This window comes from Xenopus tropicalis, chromosome 4, assembly GCF_000004195.4.
Source record: "Xenopus tropicalis strain Nigerian chromosome 4, UCB_Xtro_10.0, whole genome shotgun sequence".
NCBI classification, from domain to species: domain Eukaryota; kingdom Metazoa; phylum Chordata; class Amphibia; order Anura; family Pipidae; genus Xenopus; species Xenopus tropicalis.
This window is the reverse complement of record NC_030680.2, coordinates 136,513,478-136,528,329: the sequence shown is the minus strand read 5'-3', so window position 1 is coordinate 136,528,329 and position 14,852 is coordinate 136,513,478.

Below are 14,852 nucleotides of genomic sequence, written 5' to 3'. Positions count from 1 at the left end.
GGAGCGCAGGTCAATGATGTATTTGATAAAAATACCCTAAAAGGCAGTACAGAATATTTAAAGTGATACTGACACCTAAATGTTGATTCCCTAACTAATGCAGAAGTGCAGTCTGCAGCAGGACCAATGTGTTAGTGACCATCCCCGTAGGGTTCCCACCTGGTTGGTATTTGACCAGCACAGCCGGTAAATCAGCAGCTGGGGCTGGGGGCGGATATTACAAATTTATTGGCAATGTAAATCCCTCCCTGTCTCGACCCTCTCTGCTGCTGGATTACCACTTATAAGGATAGTCCTGCCTATGCCCTGCCCATTTTCTAACTCAGTCCGGCCCATTTCCCCACCCCTGTGCAACATCACCTCCCACTCCCCCACACAATGTCCCCTATTAAGCTGGCCATACACGCACCGATACTATCGTACAAAACCTCGTTTCGTATGATATTCGGTGCGTGTATGGCATGTCGGCGAGTCGACCGATATCGCAGGAAGCTGCTGATATCGGACGACTCGCTGATCGGGCAGGTTAGAAAATTTTGATTGGGCGCCATAGAAGGCGTCTGACCAAAATCTGCCGTCAGGGCTGAATCGGCAGAAGGAGGTAGAAATCCTATTGTTTCTACCTCCTTATCTGCTGTTTCAGCCCTGACTGTGTGTGGCGGATCTGACGATGTTTCCCTAAGCCATTGGTTATTTCTGTGTCGGTTAGTCATACAGAGACTGTGTCAGTATCAATGTAAGTGATTATATTCAGACACTATTATTAGTGTCTAAATATATAAGTAATATTATATATTATTATTACTTATTTTTATGAGCTGATGCTTACATTACATTTTTATTTCATAATAATTCTCAGGGCCAGAGATTGAGTGTCCCAAGGCCCCAAGGGGGTAAGTGAATGTGGTGAATAATTCTAATATTTAAAAATAATTTCCCTTTTCTCTGTAGTAATAAAACAGTACCTTGTACTTGATCCCAACTAAGATATAATTACCCCTTATTGGGGGCAGAACAGCCCTATTGGGTTTATTTAATGGTTAAATGATTCCCTTTTCTCTGTAATAATAAAACAGTACCTGTACTTGATCCCAACTAAGATATAATTACCCCTTATTGGGGCAGAACAGCCCTATTGGGTTTATTTCATGGTTAAATGATTCCCTTTTCTCTGTAATAATAAAACAGTACCTGTACTTGATCCCAACTAAGATATAATTACCCCTTATTGGGGGCAGAACAGCCCTATTGGGTTTATTTAATGGTTAAATGATTCCCTTTTCTCTGTAATAATAAAACAGTACCTGTACTTGATCCCAACTAAGATATAATTACCCCTTATTGGGGCAGAACAGCCCTATTGGGTTTATTTCATGGTTAAATTATTCCCTTTTCTCTGTAATAATAAAACAGTACCTGTACTTGATCCCAACTAAGATATAATTACCCCTTATTGGGGGCAGAACAGTCCTATTGGGTTTATTTAATGGTTAAATGATTCCCTTTTCTCTGTAATAATAAAACAGTACCTGTACTTGATCCCAACTAAGATATAATTACCCCTTATTGGGGGCAGAACAGCCCTATTGAGTTTATTTAATGGTTAAATGGTTTTTAGCTGCCTTAAAGTGATCCAATTATGGAGCCATTTCTCCTTCGGGTGTAAGTGACGGATATCCATGCACTGACATTAGATTGTAAGCTCTAAAGGCCCGGATGTGGCTGTGGCAGAGGCTACACAGGGCTGGGGATAAGCGTGCAGTTAACATTTGTGGCCATACAGCATGTACCATTTCTGTGTTTATTTAGCTGGCAAAATCCCAATATATTTTGTTTCTCCCCTATCTCTGAGTCCCAGGAAACCAGCTAACAATTGCCTGTTTAGAACTGCGCACATGACCACAAATATTTCTCTTGGATGAACAACTTGTGAAAGGCATGTGCTGATTGCTTTCAAATACATTCCTGCCCTGTCTCTGTCATAGGGATCTCACAGATATTCATGTTTGTTCTCACAGCCTCAGCCCCATGAGTGCAAACTCATCTAACTAACCCCTGGGTGCCTCTCTCCCGAGGGACCCACACTGTGCCTTATTGTTTCCCAGCTAATGTGTCTGACTCATGGCAGGGTCCCACAGGGCAGTGACTTTGCTTATCATACACATTTCATTTGATTTACTGCTGAATGAGCTGCAAGTATACAGTCATATAAAAATAACTATACTATTAAAATAGTTGCAGTGGTGTATCAGGGTATAGATCATGTAAGCAATGTAGCTGCAATGGGGTATCAGACGTTTAGTCTATAGGCATAAAGCTGCAGTTGAGATGCAGAGAATGTAGCTGCATCCGTAGATGGAGAATGTATGCAATGTGGTATATCAGGAAATGGAGCCTGTAAGTAATGTAGCTGCAGTGATGTATCCGTAGAAGGAGAATGTAAGCAATGTGGTGTATCAGCAGATGGGGCCTGTAAGAAATGTAGCTGCATTTGTGTATCAAAAGATGGCCTGTAAGCAATGGAACTGCAGTGCTGTATCAGGAGATGGAGCCGGTAAGTAATGTAGCTCAGTGGTGTATCAGGAGATGGAGCATGTAAGTAATGTAGCTGCAGTGTTGTATCAGGAGATGGAGCCGGTAAGTAATGTAGCTCAGTGGTGTATCAGGAGATGGAGCCAGTAAGTAATGTAGCTGCAGTGGTGTATCAGGAGATGGAGCCAGTAAGTAATGTAGCTGCAGTGGTGTATCAAAAGATGGCCTGTAAGCAATGGAACTGCAGTGCTGTATCAGGAGATGGAGCCGGTAAGTAATGTAGCTCAGTGGTGTATCAGGAGATGGAGCCGGTAAGTAATGTAGCTCAGTGGTGTATCAGGAGATGGAGCCGGTAAGTAATGTAGCTAAGTGGTGTATCAGGAGATGGAGCCTCTTGTAGAAATCAGTGGGGTTCAAAACCTCCCTAATCACCTGTTCCCATTTTACATAACAAATCCTGAGATGAGAGCCCATGGCAGACACAATGGCCACTGTAATGGGCTCACTCCTCTTATACAATAGACGTCCGACTTGTAAGAAGAGTCCAATATGCCGGGGAATTTGCGGTGCACTAAGTAGGTACCTCACAGCACAATTGCCCCTGTAATTCTGGGAAAACAACAGTTGTTGAATTGTGACTAAAATTGCACTTTGCCCACTGCTCTTCCATATGTAACCCTTCAGTTCTTCTTATTTAGCATTAGTATAAGTAGTGCTTGAGTACTTCTAACCCTACCGCCTAGCTCCATGGGTAACAGACTCCCAGCAGGAAGGCTATTGGGAAGCTACAGGGAGTTGGACAGTTAATGCCGCCGTTCCCAGGAACTTGCAGGTTAATGTTTAAGTCAAAGTTCTCCATTAAATGTGCCATAGAAACTGGGAGCCAGGGGCTGAGTAATAATCAGTTCTGTATGAAAACATTCCCTGTGCAATCTGTGAGAAAGGGAAGCCAGGGATAATAAAGTGATGTAGGAAGGAATACTGGATCCTGCTGGTACTGGGGGTGGCGCTAATGTGTGAGCGAGGGGGGGGGAGAGGTGCAAAAGACGATGTATGTGTGGGTGACACAGCCTGGGTGTTGCACTAACATAGAAGCTGCTAATTTGCAGAATCTTCGCTTTCCCATGGTTGTGATACCTGTGCTGAAAACTCAACCCATTTTATTTATTTGTGGGGGTCGGTTCTACTGTTCTATATAATTACAGAGCTGGACTGGCCTCCTACCTAGAGTACCTGAGGATCTCAGCCTACGACAATTCCCATGAGTCTATCTATATTTCTAATATTGCCCTGTATAAAAACCCATACACACTGGTGAAATTTAACTAAAACTCGGGCCCTGCCTAAACCAACACCAATGAACTACCCTACAACAAACATGATAGAGCTAATATACATGATGGCACTGCAATGCCACAAAGTGCTGCATTTAGTATCCGGGGGGTCTGGCCCCAGCAGAGGAAAACAAGAATGTGCTGATAGGAATTGTCCTAGGCTGGGGCCTAAATGGTTTCTAAAAGCCAAAAAAACTTGAAAGCCGCAAGTAAGTAAGGAAATCTCCCCGCAGTCCGGCAGCGCTGGTCCATACAGATAAGCTGATGCATTTCCGAGCTTGGTTTGAGGTTGCTAAGCATTCTGGGCAGCGGGTTTGAAAGGAAAAGTGAAATTTGACCAGCTAATAACTTTCCAGATCATATAACTGTAGGTGATAAAGCAGCATCAGGTTTCACCGGGATACAACAAGTCACGGTGTTTGTTCCTAATAAAGCGGAAGAGAATGTGTTTGAGATGACTGGGAAGGGGGAAATGCTCCCTATTGGGAAAGGCACAAGCAAAGCTTCAATTATTGCAGAGGGATAGTTTCTCACTGTTTGCAACTTGGGACATTTGATAATAAATGTCCCCAACGCTCAGGTGGAAGCAGAGACTTCAAACTAAAAATACCCCCCAATAGTATTGCCCTATGAAAGAAAATGTGATCCTTAGCTATTTATAATAAACACAAATTAAAACGTTTTAGCCATTGTATAGGGACCTGTGGAAGGTCCGGCTCTCTTGATATCTGGATAAAAATCAGGTAGATATTACTTGTGTAGGTTTGAAAATCCCATTGGGTTTTTGTTTAGTGTGTACTTGGTTGGACTGTTACATATTATTGTTTTTGTGGGTGTTTACAGGGAGAAATCTCTCCCACTGTATGCCCCCAAACCCAGCCTACTCCCAGAATTTGCACCAGCTCTGTCTAGCCCTGCCCTTGTGATGTCACTGCTCCGCCCTTGCAACATCATAGCCCCACCCCTTTGGATCCACCCCCTACTCCATACATCATCACCTGGTAAAGGGCTGAAGAAAAGGTTGCAACCCTACGTATGCATTGGGGAGGGTTTGTAATGTGGGGTGTGGGCCTACAAGGTGGCAGCCCTCAGTGGTCCCAGGACGCCATAGTTCAACACTGTGGGTGTTGATTGGTAGCAATTAATAATTTGTTGCTTCACACAATAGTAAATGGATCTCAAGTTACCTAAGATGCATGTACTATGAAATGAAAATAGAACCCTCATTCTCATGTAACTGAAGGACCACCTTGATACTCATCAGTTGGGAACTTAATATAAGGAAAGAAAAATTGAGTTGAGACACTAGGCAGGCATGAAATAGAATAAACCATTCTCTACTTTTATCTGTGCTTCCCTTCTCTCAGCCCGTCGGTTAGGTTCACCTTGGTCGGTGATATTTTCTCTCAGTCACACAAACAAAATTATTCACAAGCCGGCACCTCTTTAGAGAACAATGAGATCAGTCTTTCCTGAGCCACAATCTTTAGCGCAAGTGAACTCTGAACCCTTTTAATAACAGTGATAAGAGGGAATTGCTGTGCTGGAGATTCCATAGTTGCTTCGCTAAGAGCTTGTGTTCCATGGATGCCACGGGGGCGGGGGCCTTCTATACCTGCACCCAAATACACCCACAGCCACACACAGATAGACGTATTAAACATGGCACAAAAAAGGCTCTTTTTCTCCCAGGATTATCTTAAAATGAATATGCTTTGTTTGATTATAAGAATAGGTTGTACTTGGTGGGTACATTTGTATTGCACTGGGCTTTGGCAATAACTATTCCCCTTTTGCCAACCCAAGACAGACTGTGTGTGTTTCCCCCACCACTCAGTTATACGTGACATTCTATAAATATTCCAGGGCAAATATAGAAAGCCTTTTTGCACATCTTTTCATGACCAGCTCTGTAGGCATCACCCAAGGCCATCGCTTGAGTTTAGAAGGAAGGCCTTTTCATCTTCACAAAGGGTTTTTTATAGGGCTGTAAGGCTGTGGAATACCCTCCCAGCAGAGTTGGAGCTGCAGAATTAGCAGATGTTCTCAAAAACCTATTGGACATAGTGTAACAAGAAAGTATAAAGGAATAGTAAAATCATAATAATTGGGAATGTTGGGTAATTTTATTATAGGACCGTTTGGGAGAGGTGCCTATCCCCATCAAGCACAAAGCCTAGTTGTATGTATTGGGCTGGTTAGGGTTGAAGGTTGAGTGGATGACTTTTGTAGTCCAACGACAACTGGAGAAGTTCAGGATGGATATTCCTGCTGTATGCAATTCTTCCACCCTTCAAATGGGATGTGAATGCCTTTACTGGCATTTATTGGCTTTTCTCCTCTACTCTGATGGCCAAGGCCCTTACAGTTGCACAGTAGAAACTGTATTCATGGTCCTTCTATGGTGAACAGACAACATTCCGTCTGTATAATGCTTCAAGTTCAAAAGCAAAACCACTGGAGAGTCACCATTCCTGGTAATGGTTATCCATCTTGTACATTTCATTAAGAAGTCCCATGCAACATGTTTGGATTACACATGATCCTTCCTCAGATGAAAATGCTGGACCTAGTTCTGCTGGATGTTTCAATAAACTTACTGAGAATGGTGACTCTTACGGTGGTTTTGTTGTAGGACTAAAACAATGAAAGGTCTATAAGGGCCCCAGCAGATGTTCTGAAGTGGAGATAAATTGGTCAGTGGAATCTGCGATGATTAAGGACATTGGTCAGTTACATAACCCAGGGAAATCAGCTTTCCTTTCTTCCAATCACTTCACGGCTTCAGAATATTAACTGCCATGAAAATACTGCCTGGTTAGATAAGCCCTACATCCCCCATTTATTCTTTACAAGGCATTTATATGGAAGTGTAAAATCAGCTCTATTTTTTCCTGAATGAGACAAGCTTGTTAGAAAACACCCCCCACTTTATCCATGGCTAGCTCATTACAATGCTGGATGGGGGGGGGGGGGGGGGTGCGCAAAGTGTGTATGGCATCTGATTCTCCACTTCTCCTACAGCCTTTGTTCTTTTGCTCAATTTAGTTATAAGAGCCCCTGTTCACAGCAGGGTCTCCATGGAAACCTGACTTCTATACCATGTTCTCACGATGCTATCTGCTGCAATGTACTTCATTCAGCTGGGGAGGAATTAAAAAAAAAGCAGCAAAATGCATACATTAGGGGGGGGCGAATACCTGATTAATCAGGTACGGAGAAATAGGTCAAGGCTCCGAAATTAGCCAGCCGTCTGTCAGAAGAATCCAGTGTGCAGATGCTAAACCCAGTTCTAAATAACAGGGCATTTTCATTGTGAAACTAATACAGGTATAGACCAATTAGACAGCAAGGGGGTATGTAAAAGCATGGTGGGTATATTCTGAAATTCCGTAAAGTGCAAAGTGACCTACGGTTTCTTGTTTTAACTCTTAATACTCAATGGCTTATTCTGCAGTATAGTTTATTATACATCATACAGTAAGGGGGTTAAACTTATCCTCTTGCTGCAGAGAGTGACAGTCAGTCTGTCAGTGGTTGCTAAACTGTGGGGCCACTGGCCTAGGTCTACACTAACTGGTTTTCCATTCATAGGCCTCCATCTTGAACATGATGGGCCGAATATTTACTAGGGGGCTTTTATGTTATTCACACCTGCTGTGTATATTTAACTCTACCTCATATGCACCCTCTCTGCGTAACAACAAAAGCCGCTTTTTGTAATACCCTTCAACAGGCTTTCAGACTTTTTGGGATTTAATCTCCCCCATTTCTTGCTCAACATTTAGTCACTTTCCCCTAAGCGTATAACAAGATTAAAGGTACAAAGAATAATTGTTACAATCACATTATTATAGTTTCAGGAACGTCAAGAGCAGAACCAGTGCTTTCCCCAATTCACCTTCAGGCTGCACCCTGACTTCACTGCTCTGGGCCCCTTGTAGGGGACAGCTTAAGCTGGTCATAGTTTGGAAATCGCGTCAGGCAAGGACTTCATTAATGTGGTCCTTGACGTGTCTCCATAGGCGCCCATTAAAATATGGTTATTAGCCCAGGAGTCAAGTTATCACCTTGTAGGAGGCCCAATCAAGTAAAGATCTTCTGGTCTGATGACCTCACTACTCTTCCCATAGATGCCCATGATTTTTCTGAAGAAAACACAATGTGGGTCCATTAATAAATGGAAATATTTTAGTTTGAACTGAAAAAGCTATGTGCCTAATGTATCTTAATCCCAGCTATACTATTAAGGAGCCTGTGTGCCAATGGGTTGGAGGAAAGCCAATGTATTTTAAACTACAGTTTATTGGTCATGGCTGTGCCACTTCCACATGATATTGATCATGTACACAGAGTTGATGTTAGAGCTACATATAATGTATAATTAGGCTCGGTACTATGTGGTGTGACACTGGCCCAATTAGAATCAGCAGCTCAATCTTTGTTTCCACTTCTTTAAAGGGACATTATTCCAATCAAGGAAATCTAGAGAGAAGAGACCAAGTTGATAAAGAATATGGACAGGCTCAGTTATGGGGCAAGGTTGGCCAAGTTAGGGTTGTTTACATGGGAGAAGAGTCACTTAAGGGGGAATATGATAACTATGTATAATTATATAAAGGGACCATATAATTAACTCTTTAATGCCTTTTTTAGCAGTAGATGTTTTTAGAGAACACAAGGGCATCCCGCTTTGAAGAAAGGAAGCTTCATCTTAGGCTAATGTGTTTTATAACAGGTAAGTTGATGTGATCGAATAGGTTTGGATAAATACAAAGCACAGGAAAATGTCAAAACAAATGCGCCATGTCACCTGGGCCCTAAGGTTGGGTGGGCCTATCTGCTTTGTATATACACATAAATACCAAGATGGTTGTCAACTTTGTGGGTAACAGGACAGTTGTAAGGCTTTTCCTGCCTCTTTTCAATATTTTTTTGTGTTTAAGGCTGGGATATCCAGATATCAGTAGTATGCCAGCTATGGTTGAATTACAACTCCCCTCATCCTCTGACAACATATACTGGAAGAAGCAGTTTAGCAATTGTCAGTGGGTGCAGTTTGGCAACCCCTAATTTTTAATTAGGGAAGAAGACGCTAAGAAGAAGAAACTGAAGAAGCTGCTCGGATGAGTAGTGAAATGTCTTCAATGATTACTTAACAAGTCCAGTTGCCTTAGATTTATTTATACTAGATATTCCATGACCTGTATGAATGAAAATCTTCATAGCCCTAATTTTCAATGTTTTTTCAGTAGTTCAGCCTTCCTTTATTGTCCAGGGAACCCTTCTCTAGGATAAATAGTTGCACATTGCCTCACTACACTTTACAGCTACCCTGCACTCAGAATCATGGATTCAGCTCCACTTCAGTGTCCCCTGCACGTTCCCTTATATCTGTCTCAAGCAGGCAGTGTATCTCAATCCCCCAGATGGCCTGTGGCCAGAGTGCAGCCCCATACTATTGGCATCTCCTACCTCAGGACTGGCGCAACTATTGGTTGCTTAATGGGGCTTTACGTCATACTCCCAACGTTCCAGTCTATTACTGGGCACGGCACCCATGTTCCCTATATCTCCTGTACAAAATAGGTTACAGCTGCCACATTTCATAGGGCTCTTCAGAGCACTGCTCCAGGAATGTTCTTTGTGCATGTGAAAACTAGGAACTATGTGCAAGAATAATTATATGTACATACCATATCTATATATTGTCTTTTATGTGTGACGTTATCAGGCCTGTGCATGGAGCTGTATATAAATTATAAGCACATGGCATTTGTTGACACTACTGAACGTTAGATACTAAAGCAAGAGAGCAGTATAAATCATAATTACAAGGTAACTGTCCATTTATTGCTCATTTATGTTGCTCTCTTGCTTTAGTGTTTATCGTTCAATAGTTCTATAGCAACCAGTCAGAGGTTTTAATGACAGCATCGACGGCAAAGCCTGAACAAATAACAATAAATAAATAGGTACAATAATAAACAGTAATAATAAAGTTCTACTTTTGGGCTCAATTAGTTTACTGGTTGCCAGCAAATAATTCAGAAAATCATGCAAACAGAAAGAGGATTAATTGCAAATTATCTCAGAATATACAAGTTCATTTTAGGCCCCATATTCATATTTAAATTAAATGATAATATTTTGGAGTGAGACAGAGAAAGTGCATTCCTCTTTGAATGTATGAGAGGGAATATTGGTTGTGCATTCGCTATGCAAGAAAGACTCAACAAGAGAGGTGATTGGCTTGTTAGGGTCACATGTCTATAGTAACAGCGTTCTCCATGAATATATAAAGCAGGTTTTCTGTTACTTACTTACCCCTTTCCCTTCAAACATAGGATGGGGGGTTCCATCCACAAACGTTGATTTGATGCTGCAGTGGTGTGACAGTGAGCGTTGGGGTCCCAGGGCCAGTGGAAAATGCTTTGTCCTGGGGGTAAAGAAAGGGTTGTTATGGTGTGGCTGCTTACTTTTGTTTTACAGAAGTAGGTCCTAGCTAAGTTGGTGTATATATGTATGTGTATGTGTATATATTAATACACAAGCACCATGAAATGAGATCCTTTTAAACAGTGCTTAGTGATGTTATCAGTTATAATCGGTGCTTAGTGATGTAATATCACATGACTCATGTAAACTTGTGTAATATGTACCCCCTGTAATAAAATATGAAGATATTAGAAGTCACCTTAGAGTTCCATGACCTTCGGCCTCGCTCCTTTATATTGTCATGGAACTTGGTGACTTATAATATCCTTATATTTTACAACAGGTACATTATTCACTATATACACACACACAGACACATGTATTTTCTGACTAAAGGCTCGGTCCTTCATTCAGCATTCCATATTTGTTTCTGGCACAGCTGTATATGTCCCTGATAACTTGGCTGCACTCAGTTGAGATAATGTGTATTTTGGAAATTGGAATGTCAGCAAGATCACACTGTGCCACTTTATTCCACGCTGGCCCCATTTCCAGCAGTGACAATTACCCGTTGAATAGCTGTTAAGGTAACAGCTAATGCGCATTTCAGCTTAAATTCTACAGAGACGCTGTTGCTGACTCCATCAGTACTGGAGAGAGACCCACAAAGTAATTTGGGGCTTGGTGTTCTTAGGTGCAATATGGGGTTAAGTGCTTATTAAAGAACTCTTGGTAGGACTTGTAAGGGTAAAAATGACACATTAAATGGCAGAAGGAGAGGTATTTTTTGGTTACAATAACCTGACATCTCTAAAAACAGACACATCCAATTTTATTTATTTTAGTCTGTGAAAAAGATGCCATTTTCTGGCCTGTGGCATGTTTAGCAGAACAAGCTCATGAGGTTTTCTTGCCCTTCAGAGAGCGCAAGGGAAAATAAATAATGGCAATGTATTAAGCCTGCGCTCACAGAGAGTAGAGCAGTTTGCATCAAACTCTACATAATGGTGGTTTATTATATTTATTAAACTGCTGATAAAATCTTCTGTCTCTGTATCTCCAGTCAGCAGCTTATTGGCCCATATTTGAGGCCCTGGGACAGCCAGCCGACTGATATCTAACCAGAAATTGGACAGATATCTATTGGACAGGTTAGAAAATCTCATTGGACCACTTTGGCACATAAATGCAGTGCATGGAGGAAGGGTCTATAGGCCCACTGTATGATCTGTATGACTCCTAGGTCAACCATCAGATCAACCCAATTTGGCCTAGTGTGTTAATGACCAAATTAGCCAAAGATCTGCCCATTTGGCAACCTTAACTTCAGATATTAATGCAGACCAGATTAGTGCATGAATTATCCATAAATATATTTAATGAGGGTTGTTACTTTATTTGCAAACATGCATTGTTTGTTCTGCCACGTCGGCTGCAATTCCCACAGGCTACAATTACACTGGAATTTTGGGGAAAACACTGCAAAAACATGGTGATCTGTGTCTGAAAATGTCACGTTGGGCACTGCACTGCATGTGTATATGACTTTTTACAGTATTGAGAGGTTTCAAAACGCCTGAAAGGCTGGTAGCAAACAATCTACAAGAAATTATATAAAAGTGATGTGAAAAATATTTCATCTAATTTAACAAAGAGAGAGAACGATGCTTTGAAGGAATTAGAAAAGAATAGAAATTCAGCAATTAAACCAGCAGAATAAGGGGTGGGGAAGTGTTTTGACAGACCATTCAACGTATATAAAATAAAGCAGGGATTTGGGAGACAATAGTGAAACATACAGATAATTACCCAATGAAAATATTTCATAAGAAATGACTGAGCAATAGGAGAAATGACTGGCAGAATTATTAGGGATAAAAGTGAATTCATAAATACATTGTTGTTGGATTCTAAAGGTCCCCATACACAGGCCTGCCCGACCGATATCTGGCCTGAAACCGGCCAGATATTGATCAGGCAGGTTAAAAAATCTAGTCGGATCGGGGACCGCATTGGCTCGTTGATGCTGTCCCCGGACCAACTTCGTGACATCGACAAGCGAGTGGATCTGAAGGTGTATGTGCACCTTAAGAGGCCAAACATGGGCAGATTTGGCTGTGCAGCTTGGCACACTCTGTGGACATGTATCAGTGATTCTGGGATACTTGCAGATTACAGACAATAGCGCCTGGTGCAACTGATACGGAAGTGAAGAGAAGCCACAGTTTCTCCTCTTATTGTAGTTCAGGTCATACATGCAGTTTGGGTACCACCTGGTACAGCTGCTAAAACACCTGCCAAGGCTAGGGCCAGTATACAAATTACCAGCAATGTAGTTGCCACTAAATAGTAATTTGTCCACTGGCCCACCCACTTAATCCCCAGATCTGCCTGAAAAGTACATTTTCTCTTCTCTTTACCATGAAGCCATATGTGACATCAAAGCCCCACCCCTACATCCCCTGCCTCCTTGCATCCTTGCATCTCTGTCCCGCCCTATGTGTCATGGACCGCCCCCTTTTTTTACTGCCCTGCCTGCTGGTAATTACTTTTTTTAAAAAGATGGCAACCCTACATTCAGTAGAAAGATGGCCATATATAGTGTGTACCCTTTGACTTTCAGTGGAGGAAATCCAACCTGCTGCCATTCTCACAGTAATAATGCTGGGGTCCCCAAACTTTGCAGAGTTAGGCACCAGGTAACTGCGGTTCAAGGTTAGAAAAATTGGGCGTAGCCACCAACAGCCAATCAGATTTTACCTGTTGACTTTCAATGGGGAAATTCAACCTGCTGCCATTCTTACCGTATTAACACCAGGGTTCCCAAACTCTTCACAGTTGGTCACTAGGTGACTGCCGTTTTAGGTTTGAAAAAGTGGGCAGAGCCACCAGCAGTCAATCAGATTTTATCTATTGAATTTTTTTTATTTAACTTTAAAATGCTGCCATTCTTATACTATTTATGTCAGGGTTCCCAAACTTTGGTAACTCCAGTTCCAGGTTAGAAAAAGTGGTAGGAGACACCAACCACCAATCAGATGTCACTCGTTGACTTTCAGTGGGGAAATTTAAATTGCTGCCATTCAAACACTATTAAAACCAGGGTCCCCAAACTTTGCACTGGGTGGAGCCAACATAAGCCAAACAGATTTCATTCAGTGACTTCACGTTTTTCAAACCAACATGAAGTTTGTTCTCAAACTTCCCTTTCTAGTTATGTAATGTAATTATTTCTGGTTTAAAGATACATATAAGATACAGCTGAGTGGCACTACCATGGGCACACGTTAATTTATCTATGGGCTATTGGGAAGACTACTATATTAGCCTTACTTTGCTGGGTGGAAACCTGTCCTTGTGGCAGCATGTATATACATCATGTACTATTTGTATTGGAAGGAAGTGAATGTTATTGTTGTGATTTCTATAGAAACTACAGTACAATCAAAGGAATATACAGTTGGAGCTCAAATACTAAGAGAGAATATTTAGATTTAGAAACCTGTGTAAAAGTCCTTTAGCAAAGAATTGTTTGAATAACAAGTTAGTAGGCCAATTGGCAGATTTCTAGCAAGCAAGTACCAAATGCAGATTTTAGACAAAGTGAATAAAATAGACAGGTATGAAATGGTTAAATACAAGAATAGGAAGAATATAGAGCGGGATTTTGTTTTATTATACAATACAATCCATTAGCTAATAAAATAAATAGGAATCATTAACAGGTTTTGGGATGCCTAAAAAGGAGGATGGGGTTTTAAAAGAAATATTACCAGATAGGCCTGGTGTAGCCTTTAGAAGGCCAAGAAATACCAAGGACTGATTAGTAAAGTGTTATCTAAGGGCAGAGAGAGAAACAGATTCTTTTCATGCTCTACAAGTTTAGTGTATTAAAATGGAATAGAAAATATTTCAAGGTAATTTTACCAAATATGAAATTGTGTTCCACTAAAAATGTCATAGGCTGTAATGCCCTCGCTGGCTCTATTATGTGCAAACATGTAGTGTGCTCTAAAGGAAAGAATCAAAGAACATAAATAAAAAAAAAAATGTCCATTGAAGTATACAATTTGCAGCAGTATATGGCTGTAGTTGAATCCTACTGGAATGGAGGTGCTTTGATAAACCAAGAGAGAAATCATCATTTCTAACAACCTAAGGGGTGAAATATAAATTATAATCTAAGACTCTATTTCCAAATATGAGATATGGCTCTCAGAGAATAATAGTAGGGAAGACTAAAGGCTATGTCCCACGTAGTATTTACATGGTGTATACACATCAGAGAAACATTACTACAGAAACTACAGGTGTGGTGGATTGTACTGTATACAGGGTGCAATAAGAGAAGACATGAAAGGGATCAGGTGATAGTGCCACCTTTATTGGAACCTAGGAAGATATTTAAGGTAATTGGTTTTCTGTTATGCCAGACAGCCCCCAAAAAACATGAAATGCACATCTGGCCTTACATGGAGGATTGCAGCAGGCTGTTGGGTTGAGCTTAACTTTATTGTACTGAATTGTGTTTTTCTTACTGGGTTATGG